Below are 19098 nucleotides of genomic sequence, written 5' to 3' on the forward strand. Positions count from 1 at the left end.
TTTGTATGTTTTTGTATGTACTTTAAAACAAACATTACTTTCTCCTCTCTAACACTTGCTTAATCCATCTCACAAAATATTATTTTCAGATTTTTCATAGAGAAAACTTTATTTGCAGATGTATTACTGGGAGAGCAATTTAACGTTTCTTTGATTGAATGGTGTTCTTCCTGCACATACGTAGTACTGGAAAATATGTTTCCACTTTCAAAGGGTTTATTTGATTTTTTTTTAAACATTTTTGGTTATGAAAGTTGTAATAAGCAGCGTTGGTACCCCTAACGGCACACCCCACACACTTATGTTGTGTGACCTAAGGTCACAAGTAATGGCTGCAAGCTAATTGATTGAGAAAGGCTTGTCTAACTGGGCCTCTTTGAGTCCTCCCTTTACATTCCTAAATTCTGTGAAGGAGGCACTGGCAGCTTAGTATTGCGGGCGGGGGGGAGAAAGGGAGGAAGTTTCTTCCAGTTGTGATTATGCGCAGAGTTTCCTTGTACTGAGCTTAGTTTTCTCCACCCACTACTTAGTGAGAACTCTTTAACTAGAAGACTAACAACTTAAAGCTTTATCCCTGTGAGTACCAGAAAAGTGATCTGAGTATTTATTAAACAGAGAGAACAAACTGCCTACTTCAGGCAGGGAGGAAGCGTATGGAAATTATATTAGAACTTCAGCAAAGTGCAGAGCTGCATAATACAGAAGCTGGGACTCAAATTGACAGGCTAATAAGCCAGCTCACTGAAGGGGGCTCTGTGTGGCAGCTCTGAGCTACTAAGTGTTGGACAACTATAGGCAAAATGTGAAATGGAACAGGGCAGAAAATAACACACTAACTTCAGGCAACTGTTGCTTTCTCCTGGTGAGTCCAGATTTGAAACATTGTTTTAAATGTACCTATTGTTGTTTTTACAAACCCTTCTGTTTTAACACAGCAACCCTTTTTGGAAACTCACTGTTTTGCAGATTATTTGTCCTTGCAGTGTATGTTAATTCTGAACTTTACAAAACTGGGTAGGAGGTAGTACTTTCCTTGCTGCTTGTACATGTGTTTGTCTTTTTCAGGAGGTGTGTCCCTTTTCTAAATCACATTGCTGTAGCTTCATATTTGGTGCAAAATAGTTGTGTGTAAGCAGCATCAGGTTTGTAGCAAACATATAGGTGAATATGGGAACAACAATCTATATCAACAGTTCATGCAGTGTGAGCTTTGTGGCATTTCTCCACTACTCCTTATTTTGCCGCCTTATCTTGAGAATGTATGGCACGGTCACTATGAAAAGAGCTTTGTGTTTGAATTCCTGGTGAGTCGAAGGGTCAGGGCCTGTGAGTTTGCCTGCCAGCAAGACTCATTGCTGTGCCCCCTTATTTTTCAAGCTAAAATAGAAAACCATATGTCCTCATCCTTTTCAAATATACGTATTTTGAGTCCAGGGTTTGCACGCTCTTTGTTGTGTGTGCTTTGTTCTTTTGATAGTCATATTTTGGGGGGATCCACTTTTCTTTTGTCCATATTTATTTCATTGATTTGAGCTTTATTATAGCTTTTTGCATTCCTTTGTTGTGATGCATGTAATTTTATCTTGTGGCAACATTCAGTGGTTCTGACTTTTATCTCGATATGAAGGATTTTTATTTGTGCACATATTTCTGAAAATTTTAGCGAGATCTGAGATATTTTGATTTTATATAAGTTCCAAAATTGTATTCAAAACAAGGTTTTGTGGGATTTCTTATATTTGTTTTTATCTTGAGTGCTATAGGATCCTTTAGGAAATGTTGTTTCAAATATGTGCTAACAAAATTATCCAATGTAATGGTAATAAACATAATCTAAGTCACAAGGTTATTTCAGTAACTGAGTTTGAATAAAAGCAGTTTTATTAACAAGGCAACTGTATGTAACATTACAAGTTGAGAGTAACATTAGAAATATGTTTGCAAAAATTGCTGAGTTGATAAAATGTAGCCTAGTAAATCATCCATGCATTTCAAAGTTACTCTGTGTGTGATGTTCATTTAAAATGCCTGCTATTTAAAAAACAAACAAACCTAACTCCTTTTCCCATGGTAATGAAAGTACAATTAAGTATAAAATGGGATTCAGCATAACCCTTTTTTTAAATTTATGGGCTTTGTTTTCAGAGAGTAAATTGCTAAATTTGGAAAGTACTGGAGAAGTTTTGGAACTATAAATCATTTCTGTTGGGTTAAAGGGAAAAATAATCCTTTAGCAGAATAACCTTATTGAATAATATAAAGAAGTTAGTTGAATAATTTACATAAAGGACAACAGTGTTTCTTATTTGTAGCATTTTCTTTTCTTAAATTAATAAACTCATTTGGGAAAGAAAATAATAATATTTAGGAGGATGCCTATTCTTAAAGATGGTGTTTCAGGTCTGAGTCAAAAGTGTTTGGCAGAGATGCAAGCCTTTCCAAGCAGACAAGTTCACTGTCGTTCACCTGTTATGCTCATTCTTGTCTGCCAACCTAAAGGGTTCCCATCTGCCCATCAGACTTGATAGTGTAAAACAAAACAAAAACTGGTGAATTTCTTCTAAGAAATGTAAATGGCTCCAGCCAAGTATAGGAAAGAGCTTCTGAAATGTAAGGTAACGTTCTGAACAGATGCCATGCCTCGTGTTCTTGTTGATTGGATTCCTATCCATTTTACCTTGGGACTTGGGCCGAAGTCTCAGACTGCCTGAAAGAGCAAGCATAGGTTGAGTCCTTAAACAGTAAACTTGAGTGTGGTTTTTTTTTTAAGTTTCAGATTTTTTTTTAAATGAATGGGGGGAAAGGAATGTGGACTTGAGATCCTAAAAAACCCTTCCAAATACTTATCCTCTCATTCAGCTTGAATAGATTATTTTTTCTTGGCTGGGGGAAGATGGGGGAGAAATAAGTTTTGAAATGTTTTCTCCACATTAAAAGCCTCATGGGAGCATAGATTGAGCCCCCTGAAAGCTTTTCGGATCCTCTAGTGAATACCATGCATTTTGGTGGTTAGAAAATAGGACTGAGAGTGGGGAATTGTGGGTTCCATTTCTATCTCTGCCAAAAACTTCCTGCGTGACCTGGGGCAAACCACCTAACTTTTCTGTGCCGCCATTTCCTCATCTGTGCAAAAGGGATACTTTCTCACATGCCATAATTCGTGTTTATAAAATATTACAATGTCTTCTGATGAGCCCTTTGCACTTCTATGGTGCCTTTCATTATTTTTGCTGTTCATGGAAATGTTTGTGGTAGTGACTCAGGTGATAAGGAGACAGTGTGGTTGAGTTCCCACTGACCAAAACAAGCTATTGTTAGACACACTGTATCATGGTAGCTTCTGTACACAACACTATTGTCTATATTTAATATTTGTGTCTGTAGTTAGATGAGAATGACTTCATGGACACATGATAAAATGTGCTCATCTCAACTGTATATGGAGGGTCCTTATCCGGCTGGCTGGAAGAGAAGGGGTTGTTGCTCCTTTATGGGTTCCCTGTGAAACTGGTAGCAGAGAGGGAGAGAGGAGAAAGTTTTACCCAGATGGAGTGGGTGGGAGCCAGGGCTGGCTCCAGGCACCAGCTTACCAAGCAGGTGCTTGGGGCGGCCACTTCAGAGAGGGGCGGCACTTCCAGCTGTTCAGCAATTCGGCGGCGGGTCCCTCACTCCTGCTTGGAGCGAAGGACCTCCCGCCGAATTGCCGCCGCAGATCACAATCACTGCTTTTTTTTTTTTTTTTTTTGTTTTGTTTGGCTGCTTGGGATGGCCAAAACCCTGGAGCCGGTCCTGGTAGGAGCAGGAAGTAGCAGGATCAGATCAGAGAGGGGGGTCACTGCCCTTCCAGCTGACTAGAAGGGGGGTGGTATTTATACCCCATGCGATCACAGAGAAGCCTTCTTTCTCACCTAGATCAGGTGGCAATACCCACTTCCCCATGAAAGCTGAAAGAGGGCTGGGTTCCTTCCTGGCCTGCTGTGGGCATTATGCCAGTCACCTGTTTTTATTTGGGGACGGGGAAGGAATTTTCCTGTCACTGCTAGATTGACTGAGGCAGGGTGGGGTTTTTTGCCCTGCTATGAGGAACCTGTCACAGTTCAGGGCAACTGCACCAGTATTTTACCTTACTGGTTCAGCAAGAAGGCACCCATTTACAGACTTCTGGCTCCCCTGGTTGTCACCTCTGTTGGGTGGAGACCTGCATCTCACTACCTCCTGACCAGGCTATCTCCAGGCTGCATCATTCCCTGACCATTCTTTGATTTTTCTAGCACAAGACAGTCTGCCTAACCAGGCCTGCTTGCCTCTCCCCTCAGAGATGATACACAGTGTAATTGCCAACAGTTTTAAGTTATCCCACAGCACTTCCTATGCAAGCCTACAGTTACTCTTAAGGTAAAAAGCATTACAAAGAAAACACATTAAAACCAAGAAAAGAACCTACATGTATGCAAATAAGCTTACCAGAGACCATCCCAACCCTAATGTGGGCTCTGGTTGGGAGCAGTCTTTCAAAACTCCACTCAACAGGTTTCCTTGTGGTTTCAAGTGGGGCACAGTTTCTCTGACAACAAACACTCACTCTTATGGGGCCTCAGTAGGCCCAGTCCTTTCAACCCTTTGCTAAGGATTGGGGTCATCCATGGATCAGAAGTCCTGTCCATTTGCTGTATCAAGAAAAAAGCCCTGTGCCTGTTTAAAACCAGGCTATTTATCCAAACCCCCAACCCCCTTTTCGTGTGTGTGTGTGTGTGGGGGGGGGTCATCTGTTGGTCCCTGGAGAATCCAGTTTGAACTAGTATATGCACACCTCTCCAGGAGTTGAAAAAGATGATAACCAGAGAAATTACATTGGCATGCCCTAAATTACATACAATCTCACAATAACACAGAAACAATTGCATTTTTAATAAATGGATCCAAAAGGGACTGAACATAAGTCAGTAATGTTTATCTTACTTCCATAAGGTTCGTCCAGGATATTGTCATATCTGTCGCAGAAGACACAACAGGTTTGAGACCCAATGGGGTGGAGCAGAGGGGTTAGGTTATAATATTGCAACTCAGTATGTTAAAACCTCTGGCAGCTGTCCAGTGCAGGCACTTGATATGGAAGGGTTATAATTATGAGATACAATGTATTCAAAGGGGATTTAGCAGAAAGCATCCCTTAATAGAGCTGAGGAAAGGAGGTTTGGGGCTTCCACATCTGGATCAGCAGGGAGCCACCCTCCCTCCTTTTATAGCCCCCTTAATCCTCATAGGAGGGGAAAGTAGCAGGATTCCAGCAGCGGGATAGCTGGGACCAGGTTGGGGATTACGTGAAAGTGGTTAAGGAAATGATGACCACTCGCACTGTCCAATTTATCGCTGGGTAATCCCTGATATTTTAAGGAATAATGTTGTGGCCTAATTAAACCACATCCATCACCTCCTATCATTCTTATGGCATGGCAGGACAATACTTCCCTTGGCTGGCTTCAGTCTGACACCAGTTTTAGAAATTAAAAAAAAAAAAAAAAACAACACAAAAAACTTCATAGTGCTTTATTCCTTTGGAAGGTTTATATTTAATATATCCCTGATGGTAAGGTAGGAAGAGACTGTTATTTGGAACACGAGATAGAAAAGTGCAGATGGGGATTCCTTTTTTTTAGATTATTGTGTCTGAGGAAACTAGTGAGGAAGAGAACCCAGTAAAAGCTTTGTGAAAGGGTGTATATACATTTTTCTTTCAATAACACTTGCACACTTAAATATCAGAGAGTGATTTATAGAGGGGTCTTTGTGGCATCTGAGGTAGTTTTAAGGTGAGTCAGGTAAAGACGGACACATTCTGGGGTTAAAAAGGGGTCATGCACCAAAGAGGTGGGGCCAGGAGCAGGAGAGCTGCTGCTACTGAGAGATGGAGCAGGCTAGGTCAGGTATAGTAGGAGAACTGTAGCATCTGGGATGTAGGTTGTCACATTATTGCCAAACCCAAGTTTTCAAAAATCATAAGTCAGGCACCAGAAATTATTAGATAGGTTTAAAAAAATCCTGAATTTAAAATAAATAATTATGGGTTTCTTTTTATATCTTCTGGTGTCATAGGTGTTTGGCATCATGTTTTCAATTTTTTTCTGCAACCATGAGGACTAGAAACTTACTTTTTACTTACCAGATTCTCACAGAATCACATGATTCCAGGGGGGGTCAGGGCTTTAAGAAAAACACCAAAATCATGAGACTCTCAACAAAATTGTGAGAGTTGGGAACTCTGAAGTCAAGCAAGTAGTTCAGAGAATGAGCAGGAAACATCTGCTGGAGAACAGGCCAGATATCTTGGGGGAGACAATTCCTGTCAGTCACTGATAGAAGGCACAACCTCAAGAAAAGTCAGCTCAGGCATGTGGAAGGGCCCAGTCACCTGATCTGTGGTAAAATAAACAAACAAATATTGAGAATAACTGATTAGTGTGAAGAACCGAGGAAAAAGTGCCATGTTTCTTCTGATTTGTATGAAAATGTTCCAGTTTCTATCTTTTAAAATTACATACCATAGATAACATATCCATGCAGTAAGATAGACATAAATCTTGCGTCCTTCCACAATTACTGCCACAACACTTCAGAGAAGTGGTAGTGAGGAAATCACTCTCTTCCAGTTCATTTCCACTTGTGTTTGCTTTCCTCTGTCCCACTTCTGTTGGCAGTGAGTGCTGGGGAGAAGAGACATGGTAACGCAAGCTGTTGATTAGCTCCAAAGACCACCACCGTCCGATAGCAAAAGCACTTCAAAACATCAACATTTTCTAAAGCTAAGCTTGACTTTGCTGCCAAAGTTACCTTCAAGGATGCATGCTATGTTTGCAGTTTGACTCAGCACCCTCTGAAAACATTAAATCTATTTTTGTCTTGTATATATTATAAATAAATTACTAATCCCTCACAGTCAGTGGCACTCAAATTTTTAATATTTCCACCATTCAGTGTAAAATCCCAAGGGCTGATTGTTAACTGCATATGGATTAATCAGATAAGATTTGTATACTACTATAACCATTAGGTGACAAATTTTCCATCTTCTTGCATCTGTTCAGTGATTTACACCAGGGCAAAGTGGGTGTAAATCATTACCATTTGGGTTTAATAGTATTTTACACCCATTTACATCTGATCAGGAAAGTCCTTCATAAATGCTAAGCATCATTATTATTGATAATATGATGAGTCTGTACTTAAATATGCAGTAGATGGGAATGTGTTTATGATAGGGGACTACAAATTAGGAGTCCTAGGTTTTGTTTCTGACTCTTACAGGTCCTCTATATCATCTTGAGCAACTCAGGTCACCTGAGTGTCTATTTACTCTTCTGTAAAATGTATACAATAATAATAATAATATCCAACACTTATATAGCTCTTCCATCAGCAGATCTGAAAGTGCTTTACAAAGGTCAGTATCATAATCCCTATTTTACAGATGGCACAGGGTGGTGAAATGACTTGCCCAAGGTTATCCACCAGATTAGTGGCCAAGATAGGAATAGAACCCAGGTCTCCTGAGTCCAAGTGGTTACATTATTTGAGGACATTAGAGTGGAGCAGGAGAGTGACTAGGGTAATGCTAACTAGCTTAACATTGCAGTATCTTGTATTGTTTTTGTTTTTCCCATGGGGTCGACTGGGCAAATGATGCCATGGAAAGGGGCCATTCCCTTGGCCTGTCCTCTTCCTACCCTGGAGAACACTTGCAGACAGGATTCCAGGGATTCAGTGAATAATGCAGCAGGAATGGCATTTTCTTTTCTCCTATCTGTGTCCATGCTTCAGATCTGATCACTGAAAAGGAGGAGTTTTTTTCTGTTACTGCATATCTACATAACTTTGCTTACATGTGTGTCTCCCTCACACCCCTGCATCCCTTTGCCCATTCTGATGCAACAATCCCACTGGGATTGTATTCATGGGTGGCAGAAGGAACAGAGGGTTGAATGTGGGGAATGCTTCTTTTAGTCCCGTTTCCATCAGTCTGAATTAGGGATTAGCCACCAGTGAGAGTTCTATATGTTGTCAGAAGACTGAGTATAGGCCATGATTTGGTCTAAAATCATGCTCCTAACTCCTTATGGCCATGCCTAAATAAGTGACATGATTTTCAAAAGTGCTGAAACACTTAAGTTGGTTGCAGCTGCTGGATTCTTGACACTTCTGAAAATTATGCCACTCATTCAGGTGCCTGAATATGGATTTAGGAACTTAACTTTAGGCTCCCATTTTTGGCTGAATTAAATTACCTTTTTGTTGAGAGTTTCACATAGATATTTTAATTGCCATATTTAATAAAGCTTTTTTTCTTTGTTTCAGAGAAGGAGGGTGGGGGGCAGGCAAGTATGCTAAAAAGAGACAAAGGACCAAATGCTCGAGGAAGAAATAAAAAGTAGATGGGTTACTTGGTGTATACAAACAAACAAGAAAGTCATGTTTAGCATTGGTGTGAGAGTCACGTCTCTAATTTTGTTTTGATTTGGCTAGCATTTTTCCCATTAAGTAAAAGTTCAGATACTCTTAAATCTCTGCACTGTGTTAAATATTTACAGTTGCTGTTGAGCTTGTGTAAGATGCATAACTACAGTTTTTGAGATTTGTAGACTTAATGAGATAGGAAGTCAAATATTAAGGTAAAAGAAAGTAAAACTTTCATATAGAAACTTCTTTTTAGAACAGGAGATCTAGTCAGAACTGAGTTCTATTCCTCGCTCTGCCATTCTCACCATAAACATATATTAACTAGGATAAAAGGAGGTCTTTAAAATGTTGCTAGCTTATTTTAATATATGCATTTTAGCCTAGTTTGGAGATGTTCTCAATATGACATTGGCCAAGTCACATTAACCTCTCTGGGTTTCAGCTTTCTTGGTAAAATGAGTGTAATAATTCTTATGCTTACCTATTTCAAAAGGCTGTTTTGAGACTTAAGTAAAGTTTATCAAGTGCTGTGTGATCCTCAGATGAAAGATGCCTATATAGGTGAGAAGTAGTCATATTTCATAGTTACATTGGCATAACTTTCTAACATGTAAGGGGTTAGCTATCAAGTAAAATAATTGGTCTTATTCTGCACTACTTGAAGTCACTGACAAATACCACTGGATTTCAGTGGAAGTGAATTGAGCCCATTCTATAAATTGTTAACTTGCCATAGAGTGACCTTGTGTAAAGGGTGGTTTATTTACTAAAGAAAGAAATTGGAAGCCTGTGACATTTTAGTGTCAGTTGTCTCTGACAGGCTATTTACAAATGTACTGCTGGTGAGTATCCTACTTCGTATTTTTCGAAGTAGATATGTTAATGCCAGCAACAGGGAAGTCTTCAGAATCTAGTTTTGGAAACAAGTTCATTTACTAGTAACTCTAGGAAGACAGCTACAGATGTAGCAGAAAAGTTACAAACAACTAGGGTGACTCATACACTTTTATCTAGTTTATGACTCTGAAACTGTGGATAGTACTGTCGAGTTTACCCTGTAGCAACTTTTGCAGAAGCTTCGCAGCTCATCACAGTATATGTTGCTATGGGCACCAGCACAGAGGAAAAGAAAGAAAGAAAGAAAGAAAGAAAGAAAAAAAACTCAGCAGAGACTGCTAAATAGATTTTAAACTAGTGTGTTATTAGCACAAAATGTGACAGAACAACAGCCAAACCAAAAATATGTTCTATGTGCAAGATGGAAAAGTGGATTAAAGTTTCATGATATCCTTCTTAGCTATTCATTTAGTCAGAGTTTTCACAAGAAAGCAGCACTCACAGTTGGGGCCAAACTTTCATAAGAAATCAGCTCCCATTTAGACACCAAAATAAATGGCCAGATGTCAAAAGTGCTCCACACCTTAGGTATTAAACTCTTTTAAAGCTAGGCATAAAAGTCACAATGGGAGCTGCTAGGTGCTCAGCACTTTGGAAAAAAATGGTTCTTATTTAGGTTTCTAAATGGGAGATGAGCGCCTGTGAAAATCTGTCCCTGGTTATGGTTGCCGAGCCCCTGGAAATCTTGTCCTGAGCTCTTTAGAAAGTCTGGACCCACCTGTCTGGCCAGATAGTTCTTTGGTGGCCAGACAAAGCTCCATTTCTACAACTGCTAGCATGCATACAGGTTCAGAGCTCAGAGTGCCAGTCTTTCTCCTTGTTCACGGCATCTAGAATTATAGTGTTTCTCCAGGCACTCCTCCATCCCTCACATAACAGATGCTAATGCAGAAAGAGAAACAGGATTCTGTGAACGTGACACAATTCTAGAGCCTGTCTGTAACTATTTTTTATATATTTCTAAATACCATTTTTGTGGGGGAGTGGGAAGGGCTCTGTGAATTAAAAGATCCTTCTGTACATACTCTGCTCTCCTTCATCCCATTATCAAGACTCTTCTTTATGTCTGAAAAGCTTCTGGGCAAAGGCAGACTGTCAGTGTCATTGGCAAACTAACCAGATAGGTTGCTAGAGAGCAACACAAAGTTTTTCATTCCACAGGGCTGAGCATGCTCCCTTTCAGCTGTCCCACTTCCGGTCTGCTCAGAGGCAAGGGACCAAACAAGGATTGTATTATTTTCCTGCATAAGCAGCATGTTTTGATATGATTAAACCAGGGGTCGGCAACCTCTGGCACATGGCTCACCAGGGTACGCACCCTGGCAGGCTGGGCCAATTTGTTTACCTGCCGTGTTGGCAGGTTCGGCTGATCGCGGCTCCCATTGGCCAATGGGGGCTGCGGGAAGCAGAGCAGGCGAGGGATGTGCTGGCCACGGCTTCCCATCACTCCTGTTGGCCTGGGATGGTGAACTGCGGTGAACAATCGGCTGAACCTGCCAACGCGGCATGTAAACAAACTGGCCCAGCCTGCCAGGGTGCTTACCCTGGCGAGCCGCGTGCCAGAGGTTGCCAACCCCTGCATTAGACTTTCCTGTACTTTATACATCACATACTGTTTTTAAACTTAATTATATTTTTAAATACTTCAAAATGAATCTACATAATATGCATTTAAAATACAATAAGCTAAAACTAGGTATACATTAATAGGCTATTAAAGCCTGATCCTACACCCATCAAAGTCAATGGATGTCTTTGGTGTCAGTGGGTGGATTGGCCCCGTAGAGTATAGTACAGTAACTCCTCGCTTAACGTTGTAGTTACGTTCCTGAAAAATGTGACTTTAGGCAAAATGATGTTAAGTGAATCCAATTTCCCCAAAAGAATTAATGTAAATGGGGGGGGGGGAGGGTTAGGTTCCAGGGAATTTTTTTCACCAGACAAGACTTATTTTTTTTATATATACACACATACACACACACACACCCCACACACATATATACACATACACAGTATACGTTTTAAACAAACAATTTAATACTGTACACAGCAATGATAATTGTGAAGCTTGGTTGAGATGGTGAAGTCAGAGGGTGGGATATTTCCCAGGGAATGCCTTACTGCTAAATGATGAACTAGAACAGCTGAGCCCAAAGGGTTAACACATTGTAGAGTGTGAGCTACATTAACAACAAGACAGCACAAATGGAGGGAAGGGAGACAGCATGGCAGACAGAGACTCTCACCTGTGTGTGTGTGAGAGAGAGATGTGCATTGCCCCTTTAAGTACACTGACCCCACTCTAAGTACATTGCCTTTTTAGTAGATCAGCAAGCTCCCTCCATCCTGAGCCCTGTCGTGTCTCCTCCCCGCTCTATGGAGATGGGATAAGCAGGGCGGCAGGAGCAGGGTGACGGGGGACACCCTGACATTAGCCCCCCTCTTTCCTTCTCCCCCTTGTACAGCAAGCAGGAGGCTCGTAGGAGCAGCACATGGCAGTGCGGGGAGGGACAGCTGAACTGCCCGGCAATTGATAGCCTGCTGGGTGGATGCCACACAGGGAACTTAGGGTAGCGGGGAGATGATGGGGGGGCTTCTGGTCCCCCTGGTTCCAAGCCCCCACCAGCTAGCTCCAACAGGCTGCTCTTCCTGCAAGCAGTGGACAAAGCAGGCAGCTGCCAAACAATGTTATAAGGGAGCATTGTGCAACTTTAAACGAGCATGTTCTCTAATTGCTCAGCAATGAAACAATGTTAACTGGAATGACTTTAAGTGAGGAGTTACTGTAGAACCTCGGAGTTACGAACACTAGAGTTATGAACTGAGCAGTCAACCCCACACCTCATTTGGAACCAGAAGTACACAATCAAGGAGCAGCAGAGATGGAAAAGAAAAAAGCAAATACAGTACAGTACTGTGTTAAACGTAAAGTATTAAAAAAAAAAAAAAGGAAGGCAGCATTTTTCTTCTGCATCAAAAGTTTCAAAGCTGTATTAAGTCAATGTTCACTTGTAAACTTTTGAAAGTACAACCATAATGTTTTCTTCAGCATTACAAACATTTCTGAGTTATGAACAACCTCCATTCCTGAGATGTTCGTAACTCTGAGGTTTTACTGCATGTCTATATTGCAATAAAACACGTGAAGCTGGCTCATGTCAGCTGGTGTGGACTTGGGCTCTGGGGCTATAAAATTGTAATGTAGCCATTCAGGCTGTACCCCAAGCCTGAACATCTACACTTCAATTTTATAGTCCCGCAGCCCAAGCCCCAGGTCAGCCGACATGAGCCAGCTTCATGTGTTTTATTGCAATGTAGATATAATCCTTGTGCACATCGCAGCTGTATGCTGTATAGTGTTGCTAACCAACTGGGAAGCATACGAAGAGCCTCGTAATCCAGAGGGTCCTATTACTATAGGAAACACTTCCTTGTGCTTGGGCATCTCAGAAGACTTTTGACAGCACCTGTGGCCTCCCTTCCCTAGGTGTTGCTGGCATTAATACAGGGTCAGTGCCACTGCAGCCAGCTCCTCGGCTTTTCTCCTTTCCCTCCAAAGTCACACCCCTCTCTGAGTACCTGGAATTTGTTTCCGGGAGGGGAGGCACTGACTCAGCCTCAAGCAAGAGCATCAGATCAGCTTCCCACCTAATGTAACAGATGATGGGATGTGTGTGCATGGTAAGTAACGCATCCGTTGGTTTCAGTGGCATTGGTAGATTCTCAGCACCTCTGAAAATCAGGCTGATTTTAGCCCCTGGTCTTGCAAATAGTTAACCAATTAAAACAGCTTACCTGCATCAGGTTACTTGGTTACAGGATCAGGGTCTTGTTTAGGTACCTAGATATGGATTTAGGAGTCTAACTTTACTTGTCCTTGTTTCCAAGTATCCTGATTTCCTTTGACAGTGATGAGATTTTGGCTAGGACTAGAGCCAGTCTCACGATGATGCAAGAAGTTCCAGCCCTCTGGTGAATTTGAGCCCTACTGGGAGGAAAAAGCCCTGTTGTAATTGCCTGCCTGGCTTACCCCACTGCCTGCCTCTTGGGGCAGAGCAACCAGAGCTGTTGCTGCAGGAAAAGCTCTCTCTTCTCCTTTCCCCACTGGCAGCAAACCAAAGTCATTCTTGCAGCAGGGAAAAGGGAGCTAAAGAGCCCAGCAGCTCAGGGCAGCTCTGCTCCCTCCTCCCCTCTTGCTTCTGTGAATAAAAAATCGTGCCTCTACTCCCCAACACCCCCTCCTTCCCTGCAGCACTGACCCTGGGAAAGGGGGTGAAGAGCCCCTGAAGTCACTCCTCCCCCAGCCTGGAAGTGGGATTGGGGTCTGCTGCCACCCTCCCAGCCCTGGGAGAAGTGGGTGAAGAACTGCGGGAGGAGCAGAGGTGAGGTTGAGGGATGGAACTGGAGGGGGCAGAACTGATGTGGGGACTAAGATTACAGAATTGCTTTGGGGCAAAATTAATTGCTGGTCAGGGGATGAGTAGGTGTGGGAGTCAGAGCTCTTGCAGAGGGGACCAAAATCATTTACATCTCTTGAGGCTAGCAAAACTACATACCTTAGTTTAAAAATTTAGACCTGTATTTTTAAAACACCAAAAAGGAATGCTTTATAAATATGAATGTTAGCAAATTTCCTTGATGGTTACTGTTCTTGCATATTTTTCCTCAGTGGAAAAAGGGATAATATTTACTGTTAGTGGGGCACCTCCTCCTAGCCGCTCTGGGGATTAGCTCATCAGGTCAATGCCAATTCCCATAGTTGATGCCATCCTCCGCCTCTCTCTCTGGTCTGCAGTACCTCTCATATTCCAGGAATCGCTATGTCCTTTTTGTGACTCAGCCCTCCGACAAGGTCACTCAGCGTTCCCCCTTTCCATGATATATCAAAGTCTTTCCTTCAGCAGTCCTAAGTAGTCTTCCCATTCACTGCTCCATGTGCCACTCCGTCATTGGCTAGTAGGAGAACCGAGGTTCCAGTCCAGGGATGGTCAACCCAGCAGTTCTGGGCTTTACTCTCCCAGCACTCTCTGTTCCTTCCCTGGACTGCTTCCTACCATTCTTGGTTCCCTTCCCTTTCCCTGGGAGTACCAGCTCCAAACCTTCCTTCCTCTTCCCAGGGAGTGACTGCCCTTTCCCAGCAGCAGCCCAGCTCTGTTGCCAGGTTCCTGGCTTTATAGGCCCCACCTATTCCTGCATAGCTGAACCTGCTTGCAATCAATTCCCTGCTCTCTGGCTTTTCCTCCAGGTGTGGCCTACAGAGTTAATAGGCCTACCTCGCCACCTTAACCCCTTCCCGTCCTGTGTGGGGTGGGCACCCCATCACAGATGGTCTCTAAAGGAGAGTGGAACTGTTTAGCATTCTGTATGGTCAATTTTGTTATTGATCCTTGACTTAGATATTTAACTATACATCTCCAAGTGATACAGGGGGACAAGACTGGAATCAATTTTACATCTTTAAATTTGGCTAAAATGTAAAGATGTAGCTGGATTTTATTAATATTGTTTTATTGCTATAGTTGAGTAAAATATGGTGGTGTGTTTTGCTGGTTTTGCAGAAAGAAATCCTGACTGATAGGTTTTGGTTTGGTAAAATCCTAACTTCAATTGGGATACACAGGACGCTCAAGTTGTTGCCAAAGCAAATGGGTGACTGTTGCCTGTGGCTATTACATTAAATTGATTGAAGGGAAACACTGCTCCCACCCACTGACAGAAAAAAAGTCTGCAATAAAAACGTATGGTATTACATGTGAAATCCGTTTCTCACATTATCTTATGATCACAGTGAAAATACATGTAGACAATGGCATTTTAGCCTCTCATAACATGAAGATGAATGACCATAAGAGTGCCACGAGGAGGAAAGATATCAAAAGTCTGGTGACTAAATATATTAGTGGTCATACTTATTCCATCCCTACCTTAGAATATTTGGGTCTGGATTAAATATGCCTAATTTAGAAGATGTCAGTGGAAAATATTCATTGCAACAGCAGGAATTATTGAATGAGCTCCTCACCTTCCCTCCACCCACTATGCACCAAATAAAAAGGGTCAAAACAGTGTAAAGGGACTCTAAAAGCCCCATATTTGGCCGGGGGAGCATTTCCCTGGTGGAGGCACTGTGGAAGACAGTCGTAAGACTGCCTGCTGGTGATTCCCTTGCAAACCAAAGTATAGGGAGCATGCTGGGGGCAGGAAGGGCTGGCTGGAGACAGGGCTACAGCACACTGCAGTGCTGCCGAGACTCTGGGCAGCACTGTGGCCCATAGAGCAGCCCAGAGAACCTGCTATAACTTAGATGAACATTCGAGGCTGTCTAAGTTACTCTGAGAGCAACAACCTAGGATTGTGAGGGCAAAACGGTGGCTTAAAGCCATTTTAGCCCATCCTCCCCCAGGCTGCAAGTTCTGTCCTGTGTTTCTCGGAGGGCACCTAATCCTCACCCATTATCCATAGTCTAGACATTGATCTCTAAGGGTCTGTATGAGGGGAGAGATTTTACTATTGTTTCATCCACAAGATGATATTTTCAATAATGAATAAGATTACTATTGATTTATCAGGGGCGGAGCCGGGTGGTATAGAGTTAATATACACCTCTACCCCGATATAAAGTGACCCGTTAGAACACGAATTCGGATATAACGCGATAAAGCAGCGCTCCGGGGGGCGGAGCTGCGTGCTCCAGCAGATCAAAGCAAGTTCGATATAATGCAGTTTCACCTATAACACGGTAAGATTTTTTGGCTCCCGAGGACAGCGTTATATCGGGGTAGAGGTGTATTTAAGGAGTGGGACTGAAGTCATGGTCCTTCTATGGAAACTGCACCCACATGTTTGAAAAGCTAGGCAGCCCTACTGAGTGCTCTAATAGTGGTATAAATACAGCTTTAGATCCATATTTTGGTATTCATTTGATCTCAATTGGCAGTAATTGCATGCATTGACAGCTGTATGCTCATATTTTAGAAATTAGTTAATCTAAATAAAATGCAAATTTAATCTTATGAAGCCTCATATTGAAATATAGGCAAGTTGGTAAATGTTAACTTTTTTCTTGGCCATTGAGGTAATACCCCCTCATACTGTCCGTCCAATGTATCAGATGTGTCATTGAAGTTCCATTATGATTTCAGTGGAACTTTGGAACATCAGTGGAATTTTGCACTGGCACAGATGCTGGAGTGAAGGACCAGCACTGAAGCAATTAACTGCTGAGAATGTGGTAATATCTATTAGTATTGACATGTAATGGAACTCATACACTGATAATCTCTAAAATGTTCACAAAAACAGGCCATTTTTCAGCCATTTTGTGTTTAATAGTTGCTATCATAAATATCATAGTTCCTATCATAAAAATACATAAAATATGTGGTTTGGTGTTTTCGCTGTAATCAAAATAACTTCCTTTTTTTTTCTTTTTAAGAAAAAAGCTACTTATTATTACAATGGATTTATTTAATCTAGATCTGAAATGGAGGAAAAATGCTGTTTTCATTCCATGGAATTGTGACTTGTCTTATTTATATTTGTTACACCACTTCTGTCTGCTTCTTTCAGAAAGGAAGTGAGCCAGACTCTTGGTTAGATGACTTTTTTAATATAGGTGCCTGGATAATCATCTATGAAAATGTTCATAATAATAGAGGAACTATAGTCTGCTCAGGAAACATCTTTTTAAAGTTAGTTGGTGATAGAAAAATAGCTAAATTGGGAATATTCTAATCTCCTTCTTCTTCTACTTGATTCAGTAAGTACTCAGAGAAACCTATGGGATCCTTCTATCAGGTTTACTTCTGTTAGTAGTGGCTGCTGGAAATTTCCATTAGTCATTAGACCTTTCATCTGTTTATCTTATTCATGCAACTGCTAATTTCTTGTTGAGTATTAAATGACTAAGGGTGTCACCACCATGAAAAACAATATTTAAGCTTCGACCTTTTGCATGTTAACATATCCATAGATAATGTGGTAAAACTTACATTTCTTGTTGTATATTGGTTCATAAGAAATTGAATTTCACACCTGATATACAGTAGTTGTTTGAGATAGGTGTATCCATTATCAAAATCTGCTGCTGGAATCCATGGTATAGTTATTGTTTTATGTATTGGCATGGTTATATTGGGAGAGCAAACATCTACTGGTGCTTACATATTCTTGTGATGTACACATTAAAAATATGTAGAATATAAACATAATTTGGAAGAAAAAATACAATTTGGGAGCCCTGATGTGCCTTTTGATTTTGTATTTCCTTGGTCATTTATCCCCAGTACTAGATATTTCCCCAAATCTTTAATAGTTTACCTCAGTTTACAGCAGTTTACCGCAGTTTACTTCTTTTGGGAAGTGTTTCATTTCATTAAGGGGATCTTTACACGTCTTCCCTTATCAACACTGTTCTCAAGCATGCAATCTTGGAGAGTGAACTCGGCAGGTAAACAGCACTAATAATTCCTTGGCTCTTTAATGACAACATCTTTAATATAACTACAAGGTTTATAGAAGGAGTGTGGCCAACTGACATTTTTATCATGAATCTTGTGATATTTGCTATGTTACGTAAAACCTGAACATCTGGAGGACATGTGATTTAGTGAGACTCTTAGCTTCTAAAAAAAAAAAAAGTTTCTAGCCCTCATGGTTGCAGAGAAAAGCTTGTAAATGTGACCCGAGTGTAACCTAAAGGCTCAATAAGCAGACTGTAAATTAAAAGAATCCACAATGTATTATAGTTTAAAAAATCATGATTATTTTTTTTAGAACTTGACTCATAATTAGTCAATGTTTAGTGCTGGCAATATTGCAGTGTGTATCATTCTGCTGGACCTATAATTAGAGAATCTTCCCTCTACTATTGCCAGTTGATTTTTACCATTCCCTAGATTGATTCCCTGACGTGATTAATGAAACTAAAGAAAGACAGCAGAAAACGGTCAGAAACAAGCCAATCAGTAAACAGATGAACCACCATTAGAATATCTGCTGATGTACATGGTGTCTGGGATCACTGGGGTTCACTGGTGCACTTCTGCTGCTTCGTCATGCCTCGGGCAATACAAAGCAGCCATAAACCCACCTTAACAGAGTTTATGGCTGCTTTGTGTTACCTGAGTGGTGCAAAGCAGTCAGCGAATGTATTGGTGAATCTGGCCTAATGTCCTTTTGTGTTTTTTTTTTTTTTTAATGAACCTGAGGAAAATAATGTAATTGGAGTGTCTAATGCTGTAGAGCAACATGTTTTTTAGGCGGACTCCCTAAATTTAGGTATAAGAGAAGCCGCTTAGAATGGACAAATTGGTTAGAGGCTATTTAGTCTGTATTGTCCATTTGATGATGGGAAAATGGCAGCTGGAGCATGGAGACTCAGACTGTAGTCTATCCAGAGAGGAAAATGGCAACTGGGAGTTGGGAGGTATCCAAGATTTGAATTTGGCAGTGAAGGTAGATGGCAGCTGGGATCAGAGAAGCATCAGAGAGCTGATATTGGGATTTAGCTGGGGAGGGAGGCAGCAGGTGGGAGTTGGCAGGCCTTAGAGGTTCAAGAAAACATATTTTCTGTTTGGTATATACAGTTTCCTGTGCCATGCTTTACACACATTTGTTCTGGGAAAGCAGCTTTTGTTCAGTATATCAAATTTTCCGGACTCTCATCCTCTATAAGAAGTGGAGGGTACCAAAAGTAGAAATGTAACCTTTTTCCTTTTTTTTAGAGCTGTTTGCTGCACAGTGGTTTCC

At 41.3% G+C, this 19098-nt stretch overlaps 1 long non-coding RNA gene across 2 annotated transcripts in view; it reads left to right on the forward strand.

The window, feature by feature from the left end:
• The first annotated feature begins 466 nt into the window (after positions 1-466).
• The window catches only part of LOC117888955, a 329393-nt gene continuing 310761 nt past the window's right edge, over positions 467-19098 (forward strand). For both annotated transcript variants that reach the window (XR_004648389.1, XR_004648388.1), the window contains exon 1: positions 467-862. This is a non-coding gene — a long non-coding RNA (uncharacterized LOC117888955). The remainder of the gene's footprint in view (positions 863-19098) is intronic.

This window comes from Trachemys scripta, chromosome 1 (genome assembly GCF_013100865.1).
Source record: "Trachemys scripta elegans isolate TJP31775 chromosome 1, CAS_Tse_1.0, whole genome shotgun sequence".
NCBI lineage: Eukaryota > Metazoa > Chordata > Testudines > Emydidae > Trachemys > Trachemys scripta.